Raw genomic sequence first — 26,358 nt, forward strand, 5'->3', positions numbered from 1 at the left:
TCACCCAAATGTATTGTAAATACGTGTTTTAGATGTAAAATAATGTGAACTTAACGATAAAAATATAAAAAGTATGATTAGTTCAATACAATTGACTTTAAACGATATTTAGCGGAATTATCACCATTTTTTACCAAATTTTTTCCCAAATTTTTTTTCTATTTTTTGTATTCACCCAAATGTATTGTAAATACGTGTTTTAGATGTAAAATAATGTGAACTTAACGATAAAAATATAAAAAGTATGATTAGTTCAATACAAATGACTTTAAACGATATTTAGCGGAATTATCACCATTTTTTACCCAATTTTTTCCCAAATTCTTTTTCTATTTTTTGTATTCACCCAAATGTATTGTAAACACGTGTTTTAGATGTAAAATAATGTGAACCTAACGTTAAAAATATAAAAAGTATGATTAGTTTAATAGAAATGACTTAAGACGATATTTAGCGGATTCATCACCTGTATTTCAAAATTTTTTTACGACCTTTTATATTCACCCAAATGTATTGTAAAGACGTGTTTTAGATGTAAAATTATGTGAACTTAACGATAAAAATATAAAAAGTATGATTAGTTCAATACAAAAGACTTTAAACGATATTTAGCGGAATTATCACCATTTTTTACCAAATTTTTTCCCAAATTTTTTTTCTATTTTTTGTATTCACCCAAATGTATTGTAAATACGTGTTTTAGATGTAAAATAATGTGAACTTAACGATAAAAATATAAAAAGTATGATTAGTTCAATACAAATGACTTTAAACGATATTTAGCGGAATTATCACCATTTTTTACCCAATTTTTTCCCAAATTTTTTTTCTATTTTTTGTATTCACCCAAATGTATTGTACACACGTGTTTTAGATGTAAAATAATGTGAACTTAACGTTAAAAATATAAAAAGTATGATTAGTTTAATAGAAATGACTTAAGACGATATTTAGCGGATTCATCACCTGTATTTCAAAATTTTTTTACGACCTTTTATATTCACCCAAATGTATTGTAAAGACGTGTTTTAGATGTAAAATTATGTGAACTTAACGATAAAAATATAAAAAGTATGATTAGTTCAATACAAATGACTTAAGACGATATTTAGCGGATTCATCAGCTGTATTTCAAAATTTTTTTACGACCTTTTATATTCACCCAAATGTATTGTAAAGACGTGTTTTAGATGTAAAATAATGTGAACTTAACGATAAAAATATAAAAAGTATGATTAGTTCAATACAAATGACTTTAAACGATATTTAGCGGAATTATCACCATTTTTTACCCAATTTTTTCCCAAATTTTTTTTCTATTTTTTGTATTCACCCAAATGTATTGTAAATACGTGTTTTAGATGTAAAATAATGTGAACTTAACGATAAAAATATAAAAAGTATGATTAGTTCAATACAAATGACTTTAAACGATATTTAGCGGAATTATCACCATTTTTTACCAAATTTTTTTTCTATTTTTTGTATTCACCCAAATGTATTGTAAACACGTGTTTTAGATGTAAAATAATGTGAACTTAACGTTAAAAATATAAAAATTATGATTAGTTTAATAGAAATGACTTAAGACGATATTTAGCGGTTTCATCACCTGTATTTCAAAATTTTTTTACGACCTTTTATATTCACCCAAATGTATTGTAAAGACGTGTTTTAGATGTAAAATAATGTGAACTTAACGATAAAAATATAAAAAGTATGATTAGTTTAATAGAAATGACTTAAGACGATATTTAGCGGATTCATCACCTGTATTTCAAAATTTTTTTACGACCTTTTATATTCACCCAAATGTATTGTAAAGACGTGTTTTAGATGTAAAATTATGTGAACTTAACGATAAAAATATAAAAAGTATGATTAGTTCAATACAAATGACTTTAAACGATATTTAGCGGAATTATCACCATTTTTTACCAAATTTTTTCCCAAATTTTTTTTCTATTTTTTGTATTCACCCAAATGTATTGTAAATACGTGTTTTAGATGTAAAATAATGTGAACTTAACGATAAAAATATAAAAAGTATGATTAGTTCAATACAAATGACTTTAAACGATATTTAGCGGAATTATCACCATTTTTTACCCAATTTTTTCCCAAATTTTTTTTCTATTTTTTGTATTCACCCAAATGTATTGTAAACACGTGTTTTAGATGTAAAATAATGTGAACTTAACGTTAAAAATATAAAAAGTATGATTAGTTTAATAGAAATGACTTAAGACGATATTTAGCGGATTCATCACCTGTATTTCAAAATTTTTTTACGACCTTTTATATTCACCCAAATGTATTGTAAAGACGTGTTTTAGATGTAAAATTATGTGAACTTAACGATAAAAATATAAAAAGTATGATTAGTTCAATACAAATGACTTTAAACGATATTTAGCGGAATTATCACCATTTTTTACCCAATTTTTTCCCAAATTTTTTTTCTATTTTTTGTATTCACCCAAATGTATTGTAAACACGTGTTTTAGATGTAAAATAATGTGAACTTAACGTTAAAAATATAAAAAGTATGATTAGTTTAATAGAAATGGCTTAAGACGATATTTAGCGGTTTCATCACCTGTATTTCAAAATTTTTTTACGACCTTTTATATTCACCCAAATGTATTGTAAAGACGTGTTTTAGATGTAAAATAATGTGAACTTAACGATAAAAATATAAAAAGTATGATTAGTTCAATACAAATGACTTTAAACGATATTTAGCGGAATTATCACCATTTTTTACCAAATTTTTTCCCAAATTTTTTTTCTATTTTTTGTATTCACCCAAATGTATTGTAAATACGTGTTTTAGATGTAAAATAATGTGAACTTAACGATAAAAATATAAAAAGTATGATTAGTTCAATACAATTGACTTTAAACGATATTTAGCGGAATTATCACCATTTTTTACCAAATTTTTTCCCAAATTTTTTTTCTATTTTTTGTATTCACCCAAATGTATTGTAAATACGTGTTTTAGATGTAAAATAATGTGAACTTAACGATAAAAATATAAAAAGTATGATTAGTTCAATACAAATGACTTTAAACGATATTTAGCGGAATTATCACCATTTTTTACCCAATTTTTTCCCAAATTTTTTTTCTATTTTTTGTATTCACCCAAATGTATTGTAAACACGTGTTTTAGATGTAAAATAATGTGAACCTAACGTTAAAAATATAAAAAGTATGATTAGTTTAATAGAAATGACTTAAGACGATATTTAGCGGATTCATCACCTGTATTTCAAAATTTTTTTACGACCTTTTATATTCACCCAAATGTATTGTAAAGACGTGTTTTAGATGTAAAATTATGTGAACTTAACGATAAAAATATAAAAAGTATGATTAGTTCAATAAAAATGACTTTAAACGATATTTAGCGGAATTATCACCATTTTTTACCCAATTTTTTCCCAAATTTTTTTTCTATTTTTTGTATTCACCCAAATGTATTGTAAACACGTGTTTTAGATGTAAAATAATGAGAACTTAACGTTAAAAATATAAAAAGTATGATTAGTTTAATAGAAATGACTTAAGACGATATTTAGCGGATTCATCACCTGTATTTCAAAATTTTTTTACGACCTTTTATATTCACCCAAATGTATTGTAAAGACGTGTTTTAGATGTAAAATAATGTGAACTTAACGATAAAAATATAAAAAGTATGATTAGTTCAATACAAATGACTTTAAACGATATTTAGCGGAATTATCACCATTTTTTACCCAATTTTTTCCCAAATTTTTTTTCTATTTTTTGTATTCACCCAAATGTATTGTAAACACGTGTTTTAGATGTAAAATAATGTGAACTTAACGTTAAAAATATAAAAAGTATGATTAGTTTAATAGAAATGACTTAAGACGATATTTAGCGGATTCATCACCTGTATTTCAAAATTTTTTTACGACCTTTTATATTCACCCAAATGTATTGTAAAGACGTGTTTTAGATGTAAAATTATGTGAACTTAGCGATAAAAATATAAAAAGTATGATTAGTTCAATACAAATGACTTTAAACGATATTTAGCGGAATTATCACCATTTTTTACCAAATTTTTTCCCAAATTTTTTTTCTATTTTTTGTATTCACCCAAATGTATTGTAAAGACGTGTTTTAGATGTAAAATAATGTGATCTTAACGATAAAAATATAAAAAGTATGATTAGTTCAATACAAATGACTTTAAACGATATTTAGCGGAATTATCACCATTTTTTACCAAATTTTTTCCCAAATTTTTTTTCTATTTTTTGTATTCACCCAAATGTATTGTAAATACGTGTTTTAGATGTAAAATAATGTGAACTTAACGATAAAAATATAAAAAGTATGATTAGTTCAATACAAATGACTTTAAACGATATTTAGCGGAATTATCACCATTTTTTACCAAATTTTTTCCCAAATTTTTTTTCTATTTTTTGTATTCACCCAAATGTATTGTAAATACGTGTTTTAGATGTAAAATAATGTGAACTTAACGATAAAAATATAAAAAGTATGATTAGTTCAATACAATTGACTTTAAACGATATTTAGCGGAATTATCACCATTTTTTACCAAATTTTTTCCCAAATTTTTTTTCTATTTTTTGTATTCACCCAAATGTATTGTAAATACGTGTTTTAGATGTAAAATAATGTGAACTTAACGATAAAAATATAAAAAGTATGATTAGTTCAATACAAATGACTTTAAACGATATTTAGCGGAATTATCACCATTTTTTACCCAATTTTTTCCCAAATTTTTTTTCTATTTTTTGTATTCACCCAAATGTATTGTAAACACGTGTTTTAGATGTAAAATAATGTGAACCTAACGTTAAAAATATAAAAAGTATGATTAGTTTAATAGAAATGACTTAAGACGATATTTAGCGGATTCATCACCTGTATTTCAAAATTTTTTTACGACCTTTTATATTCACCCAAATGTATTGTAAAGACGTGTTTTAGATGTAAAATTATGTGAACTTAACGATAAAAATATAAAAAGTATGATTAGTTCAATACAAAAGACTTTAAACGATATTTAGCGGAATTATCACCATTTTTTACCAAATTTTTTCCCAAATTTTTTTTCTATTTTTTGTATTCACCCAAATGTATTGTAAATACGTGTTTTAGATGTAAAATAATGTGAACTTAACGATAAAAATATAAAAAGTATGATTAGTTCAATAAAAATGACTTTAAACGATATTTAGCGGAATTATCACCATTTTTTACCCAATTTTTTCCCAAATTTTTTTTCTATTTTTTGTATTCACCCAAATGTATTGTAAACACGTGTTTTAGATGTAAAATAATGTGAACTTAACGTTAAAAATATAAAAAGTATGATTAGTTTAATAGAAATGACTTAAGACGATATTTAGCGGATTCATCACCTGTATTTCAAAATTTTTTTACGACCTTTTATATTCACCCAAATGTATTGTAAAGACGTGTTTTAGATGTAAAATAATGTGAACTTAACGATAAAAATATAAAAAGTATGATTAGTTCAATACAAATGACTTTAAACGATATTTAGCGGAATTATCACCATTTTTTACCCAATTTTTTCCCAAATTTTTTTTCTATTTTTTGTATTCACCCAAATGTATTGTAAATACGTCTTTTAGATGTAAAATAATGTGAACTTAACGATAAAAATATAAAAAGTATGATTAGTTCAATACAAATGACTTTAAACGATATTTAGCGGAATTATCACCATTTTTTACCCAATTTTTTCCCAAATTTTTTTTCTATTTTTTGTATTCACCCAAATGTATTGTAAACACGTGTTTTAGATGTAAAATAATGTGAACTTAACGTTAAAAATATAAAAAGTATGATTAGTTTAATAGAAATGACTTAAGACGATATTTAGCGGATTCATCACCTGTATTTCAAAATTTTTTTACGACCTTTTATATTCACCCAAATGTATTGTAAAGACGTGTTTTAGATGTAAAATTATGTGAACTTAACGATAAAAATATAAAAAGTATGATTAATTCAATACAAATGACTTTAAACGATATTTAGCGGAATTATCACCATTTTTTACCAAATTTTTTCCCAAATTTTTTTTCTATTTTTTGTATTCACCCAAATGTATTGTAAATACGTGTTTTAGATGTAAAATAATGTGAACTTAACGATAAAAATATAAAAAGTATGATTAGTTCAATACAAATGACTTTAAACGATATTTAGCGGAATTATCACCATTTTTTACCCAATTTTTTCCCAAATTTTTTTTCTATTTTTTGTATTCACCCAAATGTATTGTAAACACGTGTTTTAGATGTAAAATAATGTGAACTTAACGTTAAAAATATAAAAAGTATGATTAGTTTAATAGAAATGACTTAAGACGATATTTAGCGGATTCATCACCTGTATTTCAAAATTTTTTTACGACCTTTTATATTCACCCAAATGTATTGTAAAGACGTGTTTTAGATGTAAAATAATGTGAACTTAACGATAAAAATATAAAAAGTATGATTAGTTCAATACAAATGACTTTAAACGATATTTAGCGGAATTATCACCATTTTTTACCCAATTTTTTCCCAAATTTTTTTTCTATTTTTTGTATTCACCCAAATGTATTGTAAATACGTCTTTTAGATGTAAAATAATGTGAACTTAACGATAAAAATATAAAAAGTATGATTAGTTCAATACAAATGACTTTAAACGATATTTAGCGGAATTATCACCATTTTTTACCAAATTTTTTCCCAAATTTTTTTTCTATTTTTTGTATTCACCCAAATGTATTGTAAATACGTGTTTTAGATGTAAAATAATGTGAACTTAACGATAAAAATATAAAAAGTATGATTAGTTCAATACAATTGACTTTAAACGATATTTAGCGGAATTATCACCATTTTTTACCAAATTTTTTCCCAAATTTTTTTTCTATTTTTTGTATTCACCCAAATGTATTGTAAATACGTGTTTTAGATGTAAAATAATGTGAACTTAACGATAAAAATATAAAAAGTATGATTAGTTCAATACAAATGACTTTAAACGATATTTAGCGGAATTATCACCATTTTTTACCAAATTTTTTCCCAAATTTTTTTTCTATTTTTTGTATTCACCCAAATGTATTGTAAATACGTGTTTTAGATGTAAAATAATGTGAACTTAACGATAAAAATATAAAAAGTATGATTAGTTCAATACAATTGACTTTAAACGATATTTAGCGGAATTATCACCATTTTTTACCAAATTTTTTCCCAAATTTTTTTTCTATTTTTTGTATTCACCCAAATGTATTGTAAATACGTGTTTTAGATGTAAAATAATGTGAACTTAACGATAAAAATATAAAAATATGATTAGTTCAATACAAATGACTTAAAACGATATTTAGCGGAATTATCACCATTTTTTACCCAATTTTTTCCCAAATTTTTTTTCTATTTTTTGTATTCACCCAAATGTATTGTAAACACGTGTTTTAGATGTAAAATAATGTGAACTTAACGTTAAAAATATAAAAAGTATGATTAGTTTAATAGAAATGACTTAAGACGATATTTAGCGGATTCATCACCTGTATTTCAAAATTTTTTTACGACCTTTTATATTCGCCCAAATGTATTGTAAAGACGTGTTTTAGATGTAAAATTATGTGAACTTAACGATAAAAATATAAAAAGTATGATTAGTTCAATACAAATGACTTTAAACGATATTTAGCAGAATTATCACCATTTTTTACCAAATTTTTTCCCAAATTTTTTTTCTATTTTTTGTATTCACCCAAATGTATTGTAAATACGTGTTTTAGATGTAAAATAATGTGAACTTAACGATAAAAATATAAAAAGTATGATTAGTTCAATACAAATGACTTTAAACGATATTTAGCGGAATTATCACCATTTTTTACCAAATTTTTTCCCAAATTTTTTTTCTATTTTTTGTATTCACCCAAATGTATTGTAAATACGTGTTTTAGATGTAAAATAATGTGAACTTAACGATAAAAATATAAAAAGTATGATTAGTTCAATACAAATGACTTTAAACGATATTTAGCGGAATTATCACCATTTTTTACCCAATTTTTTCCCAAATTTTTTTTCTATTTTTTGTATTCACCCAAATGTATTGTAAACACGTGTTTTAGATGTAAAATAATGTGAACTTAACGTTAAAAATATAAAAAGTATGATTAGTTTAATAGAAATGACTTAAGACGATATTTAGCGGATTCATCACCTGTATTTCAAAATTTTTTTACGACCTTTTATATTCACCCAAATGTATTGTAAAGACGTGTTTTAGATGTAAAATAATGTGAACTTAACGATAAAAATATAAAAAGTATGATTAGTTCAATACAAATGACTTTAAACGATATTTAGCGGAATTATCACCATTTTTTACCCAATTTTTTCCCAAATTTTTTTTCTATTTTTTGTATTCACCCAAATGTATTGTAAATACGTGTTTTAGATGTAAAATAATGTGAACTTAACGATAAAAATATAAAAAGTATGATTAGTTCAATACAAATGACTTTAAACGATATTTAGCGGAATTATCACCATTTTTTACCAAATTTTTTTTCTATTTTTTGTATTCACCCAAATGTATTGTAAACACGTGTTTTAGATGTAAAATAATGTGAACATAACGTTAAAAATATAAAAAGTATGATTAGTTTAATAGAAATGGCTTAAGACGATATTTAGCGGTTTCATCACCTGTATTTCAAAATTTTTTTACGACCTTTTATATTCACCCAAATGTATTGTAAAGACGTGTTTTAGATGTAAAATAATGTGAACTTAACGATAAAAATATTAAAAGTATGATTAGTTCAATACAAATGACTTTAAACGATATTTAGCGGAATTATCACCATTTTTTACCAAATTTTTTCCCAAATTTTTTTTCTATTTTTTGTATTCACCCAAATGTATTGTAAATACGTGTTTTAGATGTAAAATAATGTGAACTTAACGATAAAAATATAAAAAGTATGATTAGTTCAATACAATTGACTTTAAACGATATTTAGCGGAATTATCACCATTTTTTACCAAATTTTTTCCCAAATTTTTTTTCTATTTTTTGTATTCACCCAAATGTATTGTAAATACGTGTTTTAGATGTAAAATAATGTGAACTTAACGATAAAAATATAAAAAGTATGATTAGTTCAATACAAATGACTTTAAACGATATTTAGCGGAATTATCACCATTTTTTACCCAATTTTTTCCCAAATTTTTTTTCTATTTTTTGTATTCACCCAAATGTATTGTAAACACGTGTTTTAGATGTAAAATAATGTGAACTTAACGTTAAAAATATAAAAAGTATGATTAGTTCAATACAAATGACTTTAAACGATATTTAGCGGAATTATCACCATTTTTTACCAAATTTTTTCCCAAATTTTTTTTCTATTTTTTGTATTCACCCAAATGTATTGTAAATACGTGTTTTAGATGTAAAATAATGTGAACTTAACGATAAAAATATAAAAAGTATGATTAGTTCAATACAATTGACTTTAAACGATATTTAGCGGAATTATCACCATTTTTTACCAAATTTTTTCCCAAATTTTTTTTCTATTTTTTGTATTCACCCAAATGTATTGTAAATACGTGTTTTAGATGTAAAATAATGTGAACTTAACGATAAAAATATAAAAAGTATGATTAGTTCAATACAAATGACTTTAAACGATATTTAGCGGAATTATCACCATTTTTTACCAAATTTTTTCCCAAATTTTTTTTCTATTTTTTGTATTCACCCAAATGTATTGTAAATACGTGTTTTAGATGTAAAATAATGTGAACTTAACGATAAAAATATAAAAAGTATGATTAGTTCAATACAATTGACTTTAAACGATATTTAGCGGAATTATCACCATTTTTTACCAAATTTTTTCCCAAATTTTTTTTCTATTTTTTGTATTCACCCAAATGTATTGTAAATACGTGTTTTAGATGTAAAATAATGTGAACTTAACGATAAAAATATAAAAATATGATTAGTTCAATACAAATGACTTAAAACGATATTTAGCGGAATTATCACCATTTTTTACCCAATTTTTTCCCAAATTTTTTTTCTATTTTTTGTATTCACCCAAATGTATTGTAAACACGTGTTTTAGATGTAAAATAATGTGAACTTAACGTTAAAAATATAAAAAGTATGATTAGTTTAATAGAAATGACTTAAGACGATATTTAGCGGATTCATCACCTGTATTTCAAAATTTTTTTACGACCTTTTATATTCGCCCAAATGTATTGTAAAGACGTGTTTTAGATGTAAAATTATGTGAACTTAACGATAAAAATATAAAAAGTATGATTAGTTCAATACAAATGACTTTAAACGATATTTAGCAGAATTATCACCATTTTTTACCAAATTTTTTCCCAAATTTTTTTTCTATTTTTTGTATTCACCCAAATGTATTGTAAATACGTGTTTTAGATGTAAAATAATGTGAACTTAACGATAAAAATATAAAAAGTATGATTAGTTCAATACAAATGACTTTAAACGATATTTAGCGGAATTATCACCATTTTTTACCAAATTTTTTCCCAAATTTTTTTTCTATTTTTTGTATTCACCCAAATGTATTGTAAATACGTGTTTTAGATGTAAAATAATGTGAACTTAACGATAAAAATATAAAAAGTATGATTAGTTCAATACAAATGACTTTAAACGATATTTAGCGGAATTATCACCATTTTTTACCCAATTTTTTCCCAAATTTTTTTTCTATTTTTTGTATTCACCCAAATGTATTGTAAACACGTGTTTTAGATGTAAAATAATGTGAACTTAACGTTAAAAATATAAAAAGTATGATTAGTTTAATAGAAATGACTTAAGACGATATTTAGCGGATTCATCACCTGTATTTCAAAATTTTTTTACGACCTTTTATATTCACCCAAATGTATTGTAAAGACGTGTTTTAGATGTAAAATAATGTGAACTTAACGATAAAAATATAAAAAGTATGATTAGTTCAATACAAATGACTTTAAACGATATTTAGCGGAATTATCACCATTTTTTACCCAATTTTTTCCCAAATTTTTTTTCTATTTTTTGTATTCACCCAAATGTATTGTAAATACGTGTTTTAGATGTAAAATAATGTGAACTTAACGATAAAAATATAAAAAGTATGATTAGTTCAATACAAATGACTTTAAACGATATTTAGCGGAATTATCACCATTTTTTACCAAATTTTTTTTCTATTTTTTGTATTCACCCAAATGTATTGTAAACACGTGTTTTAGATGTAAAATAATGTGAACATAACGTTAAAAATATAAAAAGTATGATTAGTTTAATAGAAATGGCTTAAGACGATATTTAGCGGTTTCATCACCTGTATTTCAAAATTTTTTTACGACCTTTTATATCCACCCAAATGTATTGTAAAGACGTGTTTTAGATGTAAAATAATGTGAACTTAACGATAAAAATATTAAAAGTATGATTAGTTCAATACAAATGACTTTAAACGATATTTAGCGGAATTATCACCATTTTTTACCAAATTTTTTCCCAAATTTTTTTTCTATTTTTTGTATTCACCCAAATGTATTGTAAATACGTGTTTTAGATGTAAAATAATGTGAACTTAACGATAAAAATATAAAAAGTATGATTAGTTCAATACAATTGACTTTAAACGATATTTAGCGGAATTATCACCATTTTTTACCAAATTTTTTCCCAAATTTTTTTTCTATTTTTTGTATTCACCCAAATGTATTGTAAATACGTGTTTTAGATGTAAAATAATGTGAACTTAACGATAAAAATATAAAAAGTATGATTAGTTCAATACAAATGACTTTAAACGATATTTAGCGGAATTATCACCATTTTTTACCCAATTTTTTCCCAAATTTTTTTTCTATTTTTTGTATTCACCCAAATGTATTGTAAACACGTGTTTTAGATGTAAAATAATGTGAACTTAACGTTAAAAATATAAAAAGTATGATTAGTTTAATAGAAATGACTTAAGACGATATTTAGCGGATTCATCACCTGTATTTCAAAATTTTTTTACGACCTTTTATATTCACCCAAATGTATTCTAAAGACGTGTTTTAGATGTAAAATTATGTGAACTTAACGATAAAAATATAAAAAGTATGATTAGTTCAATACAAATGACTTTAAACGATATTTAGCAGAATTATCACCATTTTTTACCAAATTTTTTCCCAAATTTTTTTTCTATTTTTTGTATTCACCCAAATGTATTGTAAATACGTGTTTTAGATGTAAAATAATGTGAACTTAACGATAAAAATATAAAAAGTATGATTAGTTCAATACAAATGACTTTAAACGATATTTAGCGGAATTATCACCATTTTTTACCAAATTTTTTCCCAAATTTTTTTTCTATTTTTTGTATTCACCCAAATGTATTGTAAATACGTGTTTTAGATGTAAAATAATGTGAACTTAACGATAAAAATATAAAAAGTATGATTAGTTCAATACAAATGACTTTAAACGATATTTAGCGGAATTATCACCATTTTTTACCCAATTTTTTCCCAAATTTTTTTTCTATTTTTTGTATTCACCCAAATGTATTGTAAACACGTGTTTTAGATGTAAAATAATGTGAACTTAACGTTAAAAATATAAAAAGTATGATTAGTTTAATAGAAATGACTTAAGACGATATTTAGCGGATTCATCACCTGTATTTCAAAATTTTTTTACGACCTTTTATATTCACCCAAATGTATTGTAAAGACGTGTTTTAGATGTAAAATAATGTGAACTTAACGATAAAAATATAAAAAGTATGATTAGTTCAATACAAATGACTTTAAACGATATTTAGCGGAATTATCACCATTTTTTACCCAATTTTTTCCCAAATTTTTTTTCTATTTTTTGTATTCACCCAAATGTATTGTAAATACGTGTTTTAGATGTAAAATAATGTGAACTTAACGATAAAAATATAAAAAGTATGATTAGTTCAATACAAATGACTTTAAACGATATTTAGCGGAATTATCACCATTTTTTACCAAATTTTTTTTCTATTTTTTGTATTCACCCAAATGTATTGTAAACACGTGTTTTAGATGTAAAATAATGTGAACATAACGTTAAAAATATAAAAAGTATGATTAGTTTAATAGAAATGGCTTAAGACGATATTTAGCGGTTTCATCACCTGTATTTCAAAATTTTTTTACGACCTTTTATATTCACCCAAATGTATTGTAAATACGTGTTTTAGATATAAAATAATGTGAACTTAACGATAAAAATATAAAAAGTATGATTAGTTCAATACAAATGACTTTAAACGATATTTAGCGGAATTATCACCATTTTTTACCAAATTTTTTTTCTATTTTTTGTATTCACCCAAATGTATTGTAAACACGTGTTTTAGATGTAAAATAATGTGAACATAACGTTAAAAATATAAAAAGTATGATTAGTTTAATAGAAATGGCTTAAGACGATATTTAGCGGTTTCATCACCTGTATTTCAAAATTTTTTTACGACCTTTTATATTCACCCAAATGTATTGTAAAGACGTGTTTTAGATGTAAAATAATGTGAACTTAACGATAAAAATATAAAAAGTATGATTAGTTCAATACAAATGACTTTAAACGATATTTAGCGGAATTATCACCATTTTTTACCAAATTTTTTTTCTATTTTTTGTATTCACCCAAATGTATTGTAAATACGTGTTTTAGATATAAAATAATGTGAACTTAACGATAAAAATATAAAAAGTATGATTAGTTCAATACAAATGACTTTAAACGATATTTAGCGGAATTATCACCATTTTTTCCCAAATTTTTTTTCTATTTTTTGTATTCACCCAAATGTATTGTAAATACGTGTTTTAGATGTAAAATAATGTGAACTTAACGATAAAAATATAAAAAGTATGATTAGTTCAATACAATTGACTTTAAACGATATTTAGCGGAATTATCACCATTTTTTACCAAATTTTTTCCCAAATTTTTTTTCTATTTTTTGTATTCACCCAAATGTATTGTAAATACGTGTTTTAGATGTAAAATAATGTGAACTTAACGATAAAAATATAAAAAGTATGATTAGTTCAATACAAATGACTTTAAACGATATTTAGCGGAATTATCACCATTTTTTACCAAATTTTTTCCCAAATTTTTTTTCTATTTTTTGTATTCACCCAAATGTATTGTAAATACGTGTTTTAGATATAAAATAATGTGAAATTAACGATAAAAATATAAAAAGTATGATTAGTTCAATACAAATGACTTTAAACGATATTTAGCGGAATTATCACCATTTTTTACCAAATTTTTGTTCTATTTTTTGTATTCACCCAAATGTATTGTAAACACGTGTTTTAGATGTAAAATAATGTGAACTTAACGTTAAAAATATAAAAAGTATGATTAGTTTAATAGAAATGACTTAAGACGATATTTTTAGCGGATTCATCACCTGTATTTCAAAATTTTTTTACGACCTTTTATATTCACCCAAATGTATTGTAAAGACGTGTTTTAGATGTAAAATAATGTGAACTTAACGATAAAAATATAAAAAGTATGATTAGTTCAATACAAATGACTTTAAACGATATTTAGCGGAATTATCACCATTTTTTACCCAATTTTTTCCCAAATTTTTTTTCTATTTTTTGTATTCACCCAAATGTATTGTAAATACGTGTTTTAGATGTAAAATAATGTGAACTTAACGATAAAAATATAAAAAGTATGATTAGTTCAATACAAATGACTTTAAACGATATTTAGCGGAATTATCACCATTTTTTACCCAATTTTTTCCCAAATTTTTTTTCTATTTTTTGTATTCACCCAAATGTATTGTAAACACGTGTTTTAGATGTAAAATAATGTGAACTTAACGTTAAAAATATAAAAAGTATGATTAGTTTAATAGAAATGACTTAAGACGATATTTAGCGGATTCATCACCTGTATTTCAAAATTTTTTTACGACCTTTTATATTCACCCAAATGTATTGTAAAGACGTGTTTTAGATGTAAAATTATGTGAACTTAACGATAAAAATATAAAAAGTATGATTAGTTCAATACAAAAGACTTTAAACGATATTTAGCGGAATTATCACCATTTTTTACCAAATTTTTTCCCAAATTTTTTTTCTATTTTTTGTATTCACCCAAATGTATTGTAAATACGTGTTTTAGATGTAAAATAATGTGAACTTAACGATAAAAATATAAAAAGTATGATTAGTTCAATACAAATGACTTTAAACGATATTTAGCGGAATTATCACCATTTTTTACCCAATTTTTTCCCAAATTTTTTTTCTATTTTTTGTATTCACCCAAATGTATTGTAAACACGTGTTTTAGATGTAAAATAATGTGAACTTAACGTTAAAAATATAAAAAGTATGATTAGTTTAATAGAAATGACTTACGACGATATTTAGCGGATTCATCACCTGTATTTCAAAATTTTTTTACGACCTTTTATATTCACCCAAATGTATTGTAAAGATGTGTTTTAGATGTAAAATAATGTGAACTTAACGATAAAAATATAAAAAGTATGATTAGTTCAATACAAATGACTTTAAACGATATTTAGCGGAATTATCACCATTTTTTACCCAATTTTTTCCCAAATTTTTTTTCTATTTTTTGTATTCACCCAAATGTATTGTAAATACGTGTTTTAGATGTAAAATAATGTGAACTTAACGATAAAAATATAAAAAGTATGATTAGTTCAATACAAATGACTTTAAACGATATTTAGCGGAATTATCACCATTTTTTACCAAATTTTTTCCCAAATTTTTTTTCTATTTTTTGTATTCACCCAAATGTATTGTAAATACGTGTTTTAGATGTAAAATAATGTGAACTTAACGATAAAAATATAAAAAGTATGATTAGTTCAATACAAATGACTTTAAACGATATTTAGCGGAATTATCACCATTTTTTACCCAATTTTTTCCCAAATTTTTTTTCTATTTTTTGTATTCACCCAAATGTATTGTAAACTCGTGTTTTAGATGTAAAATAATGTGAACTTAACGTTAAAAATATAAAAAGTATGATTAGTTTAATAGAAATGACTTAAGACGATATTTAGCGGATTCATCACCTGTATTTCAAAATTTTTTTACGACCTTTTATATTCACCCAAATGTATTGTAAAGACGTGATTTCGATGTAAAATAATGTGAACTTAACGATAAAAATATAAAAAGTATGATTAGTTCAATACAAATGACTTTAAACGATATTTAGCGGAATTATCACCATTTTTTACCAAATTTTTTCCCAAATTTTTTTTCTATTTTTTGTATTCACCCAAATGTATTGTAAATACGTGTTTTAGATATAAAATAATGTGAAATTAACGATAAAAATATAAAAAGTATGATTAGTTCAATACAAATGACTTTAAACGATATTTAGCGGAATTATCACCATTTTTTACCAAATTTTTTTTCTATTTTTTGTATTCACCCAAATGTATTGTAAACACGTGTTTTAGATGTAAAATAATGTGAACTTAACGTTAAAAATATAAAAAGTATGATTAGTTTAATAGAAATGACTTAAGACGATATTTTTAGCGGATTCATCACCTGTATTTCAAAATTTTTTTACGACCTTTTATATTCACCCAAATGTATTGTAAAGACGTGTTTTAGATGTAAAATAATGTGAACTTAACGATAAAAATATAAAAAGTATGATTAGTTCAATACAAATGACTTTAAACGATATTTAGCGGAATTATCACCATTTTTTACCCAATTTTTTCCCAAATTTTTTTTCTATTTTTTGTATTCACCCAAATGTATTGTAAATACGTGTTTTAGATGTAAAATAATGTGAACTTAACGATAAAAATATAAAAAGTATGATTAGTTCAATACAAATGACTTTAAACGATATTTAGCGGAATTATCACCATTTTTTACCCAATTTTTTCCCAAATTTTTTTTCTATTTTTTGTATTCACCCAAATGTATTGTAAACACGTGTTTTAGATGTAAAATAATGTGAACTTAACGTTAAAAATATAAAAAGTATGATTAGTTTAATAGAAATGACTTAAGACGATATTTAGCGGATTCATCACCTGTATTTCAAAATTTTTTTACGACCTTTTATATTCACCCAAATGTATTGTAAAGACGTGTTTTAGATGTAAAATTATGTGAACTTAACGATAAAAATATAAAAAGTATGATTAGTTCAATACAAAAGACTTTAAACGATATTTAGCGGAATTATCACCATTTTTTACCAAATTTTTTCCCAAATTTTTTTTCTATTTTTTGTATTCACCCAAATGTATTGTAAATACGTGTTTTAGATGTAAAATAATGTGAACTTAACGATAAAAATATAAAAAGTATGATTAGTTCAATACAAATGACTTTAAACGATATTTAGCGGAATTATCACCATTTTTTACCCAATTTTTTCCCAAATTTTTTTTCTATTTTTTGTATTCACCCAAATGTATTGTAAACACGTGTTTTAGATGTAAAATAATGTGAACTTAACGTTAAAAATATAAAAAGTATGATTAGTTTAATAGAAATGACTTACGACGATATTTAGCGGATTCATCACCTGTATTTCAAAATTTTTTTACGACCTTTTATATTCACCCAAATGTATTGTAAAGATGTGTTTTAGATGTAAAATAATGTGAACTTAACGATAAAAATATAAAAAGTATGATTAGTTCAATACAAATGACTTTAAACGATATTTAGCGGAATTATCACCATTTTTTACCCAATTTTTTCCCAAATTTTTTTTCTATTTTTTGTATTCACCCAAATGTATTGTAAATACGTGTTTTAGATGTAAAATAATGTGAACTTAACGATAAAAATATAAAAAGTATGATTAGTTCAATACAAATGACTTTAAACGATATTTAGCGGAATTATCACCATTTTTTACCCAATTTTTTCCCAAATTTTTTTTCTATTTTTTGTATTCACCCAAATGTATTGTAAACTCGTGTTTTAGATGTAAAATAATGTGAACTTAACGTTAAAAATATAAAAAGTATGATTAGTTTAATAGAAATGACTTAAGACGATATTTAGCGGATTCATCACCTGTATTTCAAAATTTTTTTACGACCTTTTATATTCACCCAAATGTATTGTAAAGACGTGATTTCGATGTAAAATAATGTGAACTTAACGATAAAAATATAAAAAGTATGATTAGTTCAATACAAATGACTTTAAACGATATTTAGCGGAATTATCACCATTTTTTACCAAATTTTTTCCCAAATTTTTTTTCTATTTTTTGTATTCACCCAAATGTATTGTAAATACGTGTTTTAGATATAAAATAATGTGAAATTAACGATAAAAATATAAAAAGTATGATTAGTTCAATACAAATGACTTTAAACGATATTTAGCGGAATTATCACCATTTTTTACCAAATTTTTTTTCTATTTTTTGTATTCACCCAAATGTATTGTAAACACGTGTTTTAGATGTAAAATAATGTGAACTTAACGTTAAAAATATAAAAAGTATGATTAGTTTAATAGAAATGACTTAAGACGATATTTTTAGCGGATTCATCACCTGTATTTCAAAATTTTTTTACGACCTTTTATATTCACCCAAATGTATTGTAAAGACGTGTTTTAGATGTAAAATAATGTGAACTTAACGATAAAAATATAAAAAGTATGATTAGTTCAATACAAATGACTTTAAACGATATTTAGCGGAATTATCACCATTTTTTACCCAATTTTTTCCCAAATTTTTTTTCTATTTTTTGTATTCACCCAAATGTATTGTAAATACGTGTTTTAGATGTAAAATAATGTGAACTTAACGATAAAAATATAAAAAGTATGATTAGTTCAATACAAATGACTTTAAACGATATTTAGCGGAATTATCACCATTTTTTACCCAATTTTTTCCCAAATTTTTTTTCTATTTTTTGTATTCACCCAAATGTATTGTAAACACGTGTTTTAGATGTAAAATAATGTGAACTTAACGTTAAAAATATAAAAAGTATGATTAGTTTAATAGAAATGACTTAAGACGATATTTAGCGGATTCATCACCTGTATTTCAAAATTTTTTTACGACCTTTTATATTCACCCAAATGTATTGTAAAGACGTGTTTTAGATGTAAAATTATGTGAACTTAACGATAAAAATATAAAAAGTATGATTAGTTCAATACAAAAGACTTTAAACGATATTTAGCGGAATTATCACCATTTTTTACCAAATTTTTTCCCAAATTTTTTTTCTATTTTTTGTATTCACCCAAATGTATTGTAAATACGTGTTTTAGATGTAAAATAATGTGAACTTAACGATAAAAATATAAAAAGTATGATTAGTTCAATACAAATGACTTTAAACGATATTTAGCGGAATTATCACCATTTTTTACCCAATTTTTTCCCAAATTTTTTTTCTATTTTTTGTATTCACCCAAATGTATTGTAAACACGTGTTTTAGATGTAAAATAATGTGAACTTAACGTTAAAAATATAAAAAGTATGATTAGTTTAATAGAAATGACTTACGACGATATTTAGCGGATTCATCACCTGTATTTCAAAATTTTTTTACGACCTTTTATATTCACCCAAATGTATTGTAAAGATGTGTTTTAGATGTAAAATAATGTGAACTTAACGATAAAAATATAAAAAGTATGATTAGTTCAATACAAATGACTTTAAACGATATTTAGCGGAATTATCACCATTTTTTACCCAATTTTTTCCCAAATTTTTTTTCTATTTTTTGTATTCACCCAAATGTATTGTAAATACGTGTTTTAGATGTAAAATAATGTGAACTTAACGATAAAAATATAAAAAGTATGATTAGTTCAATACAAATGACTTTAAACGATATTTAGCGGAATTATCACCATTTTTTACCCAATTTTTTCCCAAATTTTTTTTCTATTTTTTGTATTCACCCAAATGTATTGTAAACTCGTGTTTTAGATGTAAAATAATGTGAACTTAACGTTAAAAATATAAAAAGTATGATTAGTTTAATAGAAATGACTTAAGACGATATTTAGCGGATTCATCACCTGTATTTCAAAATTTTTTTACGACCTTTTATATTCACCCAAATGTATTGTAAAGACGTGATTTCGATGTAAAATAATGTGAACTTAACGATAAAAATATAAAAAGTATGATTAGTTCAATACAAATGACTTTAAACGATATTTAGCGGAATTATCACCATTTTTTACCAAATTTTTTCCCAAATTTTTTTTCTATTTTTTGTATTCACCCAAATGTATTGTAAATACGTGTTTTAGATATAAAATAATGTGAAATTAACGATAAAAATATAAAAAGTATGATTAGTTCAATACAAATGACTTTAAACGATATTTAGCGGAATTATCACCATTTTTTACCAAATTTTTTTTCTATTTTTTGTATTCACCCAAATGTATTGTAAACACGTGTTTTAGATGTAAAATAATGTGAACTTAACGTTAAAAATATAAAAAGTATGATTAGTTTAATAGAAATGACTTAAGACGATATTTTTAGCGGATTCATCACCTGTATTTCAAAATTTTTTTACGACCTTTTATATTCACCCAAATGTATTGTAAAGACGTGTTTTAGATGTAAAATAATGTGAACTTAACGATAAAAATATAAAAAGTATGATTAGTTCAATACAAATGACTTTAAACGATATTTAGCGGAATTATCACCATTTTTTACCCAATTTTTTCCCAAATTTTTTTTCTATTTTTTGTATTCACCCAAATGTATTGTAAATACGTGTTTTAGATGTAAAATAATGTGAACTTAACGATAAAAATATAAAAAGTATGATTAGTTCAATACAAATGACTTTAAACGATATTTAGCGGAATTATCACCATTTTTTACCCAATTTTTTCCCAAATTTTTTTTCTATTTTTTGTATTCACCCAAATGTATTGTAAACACGTGTTTTAGATGTAAAATAATGTGAACTTAACGTTAAAAATATAAAAAGTATGATTAGTTTAATAGAAATGACTTAAGACGATATTTAGCGGATTCATCACCTGTATTTCAAAATTTTTTTACGACCTTTTATATTCACCCAAATGTATTGTAAAGACGTGTTTTAGATGTAAAATTATGTGAACTTAACGATAAAAATATAAAAAGTATGATTAGTTCAATACAAATGACTTTAAACGATATTTAGCGGAATTATCACCATTTTTTACCCAATTTTTTCCCAAATTTTTTTTCTATTTTTTGTATTCACCCAAATGTATTGTAAATACGTGTTTTAGATGTAAAATAATGTGAACTTAACGATAAAAATATAAAAAGTATGATTAGTTCAATACAAATGACTTTAAACGATATTTAGCGGAATTATCACCATTTTTTACCAAATTTTTTTTCTATTTTTTGTATTCACCCAAATGTATTGTAAACACGTGTTTTAGATGTAAAATAATGTGAACTTAACGTTAAAAATATAAAAAGTATGATTAGTTTAATAGAAATGGCTTAAGACGATATTTAGCGGTTTCATCACCTGTATTTCAAAATTTTTTTACGACCTTTTATATTCACCCAAATGTATTGTAAAGACGTGTTTTAGATGTAAAATAATGTGAACTTAACGATAAAAATATAAAAAGTATGATTAGTTCAATACAAATGACTTTAAACGATATTTAGCGGAATTATCACCATTTTTTACCAAATTTTTTCCCAAATTTTTTTTCTATTTTTTGTATTCACCCAAATGTATTGTAAATACGTGTTTTAGATGTAAAATAATGTGAACTTAACGATAAAAATATAAAAAGTATGATTAGTTCAATACAATTGACTTTAAACGATATTTAGCGGAATTATCACCATTTTTTACCAAATTTTTTCCCAAATTTTTTTTCTATTTTTTGTATTCACCCAAATGTATTGTAAATACGTGTTTTAGATGTAAAATAATGTGAACTTAACGATAAAAATATAAAAAGTATGATTAGTTCAATACAAATGACTTTAAACGATATTTAGCGGAATTATCACCATTTTTTACCAAATTTTTTCCCAAATTTTTTTTCTATTTTTTGTATTCACCCAAATGTATTGTAAATACGTGTTTTAGATGTAAAATAATGTGAACTTAACGATAAAAATATAAAAAGTATGATTAGTTCAATACAATTGACTTTAAACGATATTTAGCGGAATTATCACCATTTTTTACCAAATTTTTTCCCAAATTTTTTTTCTATTTTTTGTATTCACCCAAATGTATTGTAAATACGTGTTTTAGATGTAAAATAATGTGAACTTAACGATAAAAATATAAAAATATGATTAGTTCAATACAAATGACTTAAAACGATATTTAGCGGAATTATCACCATTTTTTACCCAATTTTTTCCCAAATTTTTTTTCTATTTTTTGTATTCACCCAAATGTATTGTAAACACGTGTTTTAGATGTAAAATAATGTGAACTTAACGTTAAAAATATAAAAAGTATGATTAGTTTAATAGAAATGACTTAAGACGATATTTAGCGGATTCATCACCTGTATTTCAAAATTTTTTTACGACCTTTTATATTCACCCAAATGTATTGTAAAGACGTGTTTTAGATGTAAAATTATGTGAACTTAACGATAAAAATATAAAAAGTATGATTAGTTCAATACAAATGACTTTAAACGATATTTAGCAGAATTATCACCATTTTTTACCAAATTTTTTCCCAAATTTTTTTTCTATTTTTTGTATTCACCCAAATGTATTGTAAATACGTGTTTTAGATGTAAAATAATGTGAACTTAACGATAAAAATATAAAAAGTATGATTAGTTCAATACAAATGACTTTAAACGATATTTAGCGGAATTATCACCATTTTTTACCAAATTTTTTCCCAAATTTTTTTTCTATTTTTTGTATTCACCCAAATGTATTGTAAATACGTGTTTTAGATGTAAAATAATGTGAACTTAACGATAAAAATATAAAAAGTATGATTAGTTCAATACAAATGACTTTAAACGATATTTAGCGGAATTATCACCATTTTTTACCCAATTTTTTCCCAAATTTTTTTTCTATTTTTTGTATTCACCCAAATGTATTGTAAACACGTGTTTTAGATGTAAAATAATGTGAATTTAACGTTAAAAATATAAAAAGTATGATTAGTTTAATAGAAATGACTTAAGACGATATTTAGCGGATTCATCACCTGTATTTCAAAATTTTTTTACGACCTTTTATATTCACCCAAATGTATTGTAAAGACGTGATTTCGATGTAAAATAATGTGAACTTAACGATAAAAATATAAAAAGTATGATTAGTTCAATACAAATGACTTTAAACGATATTTAGCGGAATTATCACCATTTTTTACCAAATTTTTTCCCAAATTTTTTTTCTATTTTTTGTATTCACCCAAATGTATTGTAAATACGTGTTTTAGATATAAAATAATGTGAAATTAACGATAAAAATATAAAAAGTATGATTAGTTCAATACAAATGACTTTAAACGATATTTAGCGGAATTATCACCATTTTTTACCAAATTTTTTTTCTATTTTTTGTATTCACCCAAATGTATTGTAAACACGTGTTTTAGATGTAAAATAATGTGAACTTAACGTTAAAAATATAAAAAGTATGATTAGTTTAATAGAAATGACTTAAGACGATATTTTTATCGGATTCATCACCTGTATTTCAAAATTTTTTTACGACCTTTTATATTCACCCAAATGTATTGTAAAGACGTGTTTTAGATGTAAAATTATGTGAACTTAACGATAAAAATATAAAAAGTATGATTAGTTCAATACAAATGACTTTAAACGATATTTAGCAGAATTATCACCATTTTTTACCAAATTTTTTCCCAAATTTTTTTTCTATTTTTTGTATTCACCCAAATGTATTGTAAATACGTGTTTTAGATGTAAAATAATGTGAACTTAACGATAAAAATATAAAAAGTATGATTAGTTCAATACAATTGACTTTAAACGATATTTAGCGGAATTATCACCATTTTTTACCAAATTTTTTCCCAAATTTTTTTTCTATTTTTTGTATTCACCCAAATGTATTGTAAATACGTGTTTTAGATGTAAAATAATGTGAACTTAACGATAAAAATATAAAAATATGATTAGTTCAATACAAATGACTTAAAACGATATTTAGCGGAATTATCACCATTTTTTACCCAATTTTTTCCCAAATTTTTTTTCTATTTTTTGTATTCACCCAAATGTATTGTAAACACGTGTTTTAGATGTAAAATAATGTGAACTTAACGTTAAAAATATAAAAAGTATGATTAGTTTAATAGAAATGACTTAAGACGATATTTAGCGGATTCATCACCTGTATTTCAAAATTTTTTTACGACCTTTTATATTCACCCAAATGTATTGTAAAGACGTGTTTTAGATGTAAAATTATGTGAACTTAACGATAAAAATATAAAAAGTATGATTAGTTCAATACAAATGACTTTAAACGATATTTAGCAGAATTATCACCATTTTTTACCAAATTTTTTCCCAAATTTTTTTTCTATTTTTTGTATTCACCCAAATGTATTGTAAATACGTGTTTTAGATGTAAAATAATGTGAACTTAACGATAAAAATATAAAAAGTATGATTAGTTCAATACAAATGACTTTAAACGATATTTAGCGGAATTATCACCATTTTTTACCAAATTTTTTCCCAAATTTTTTTTCTATTTTTTGTATTCACCCAAATGTATTGTAAATACGTGTTTTAGATGTAAAATAATGTGAACTTAACGATAAAAATATAAAAAGTATGATTAGTTCAATACAAATGACTTTAAACGATATTTAGCGGAATTATCACCATTTTTTACCCAATTTTTTCCCAAATTTTTTTTCTATTTTTTGTATTCACCCAAATGTATTGTAAACACGTGTTTTAGATGTAAAATAATGTGAATTTAACGTTAAAAATATAAAAAGTATGATTAGTTTAATAGAAATGACTTAAGACGATATTTAGCGGATTCATCACCTGTATTTCAAAATTTTTTTACGACCTTTTATATTCACCCAAATGTATTGTAAAGACGTGATTTCGATGTAAAATAATGTGAACTTAACGATAAAAATATAAAAAGTATGATTAGTTTAATACAAATGACTTTAAACGATATTTAGCGGAATTATCACCATTTTTTACCAAATTTTTTCCCAAATTTTTTTTCTATTTTTTGTATTCACCCAAATGTATTGTAAATACGTGTTTTAGATATAAAATAATGTGAAATTAACGATAAAAATATAAAAAGTATGATTAGTTCAATACAAATGACTTTAAACGATATTTAGCGGAATTATCACCATTTTTTACCAAATTTTTTTTCTATTTTTTGTATTCACCCAAATGTATTGTAAACACGTGTTTTAGATGTAAAATAATGTGAACTTAACGTTAAAAATATAAAAAGTATGATTAGTTTAATAGAAATGACTTAAGACGATATTTTTAGCGGATTCATCACCTGTATTTCAAAATTTTTTTACGACCTTTTATATTCACCCAAATGTATTGTAAAGACGTGTTTTAGATGTAAAATAATGTGAACTTAACGATAAAAATATAAAAAGTATGATTAGTTCAATACAAATGACTTTAAACGATATTTAGCGGAATTATCACCATTTTTTACCCAATTTTTTCCCAAATTTTTTTTCTATTTTTTGTATTCACCCAAATGTATTGTAAATACGTGTTTTAGATGTAAAATAATGTGAACTTAACGATAAAAATATAAAAAGTATGATTAGTTCAATACAAATGACTTTAAACGATATTTAGCGGAATTATCACCATTTTTTACCCAATTTTTTCCCAAATTTTTTTTCTATTTTTTGTATTCACCCAAATGTATTGTAAACACGTGTTTTAGATGTAAAATAATGTGAACTTAACGTTAAAAATATAAAAAGTATGATTAGTTTAATAGAAATGACTTAAGACGATATTTAGCGGATTCATCACCTGTATTTCAAAATTTTTTTACGACCTTTTATATTCACCCAAATGTATTGTAAAGACGTGTTTTAGATGTAAAATTATGTGAACTTAACGATAAAAATATAAAAAGTATGATTAGTTCAATACAAAAGACTT

The sequence above is a fragment of the Diuraphis noxia genome, unplaced genomic scaffold (genome assembly GCF_037042655.1).
Source record: "Diuraphis noxia isolate RWA-SAM2 unplaced genomic scaffold, SU_Dnox_SAM2 contig0003, whole genome shotgun sequence".
Taxonomy (NCBI): Eukaryota; Metazoa; Arthropoda; class Insecta; order Hemiptera; family Aphididae; genus Diuraphis; species Diuraphis noxia.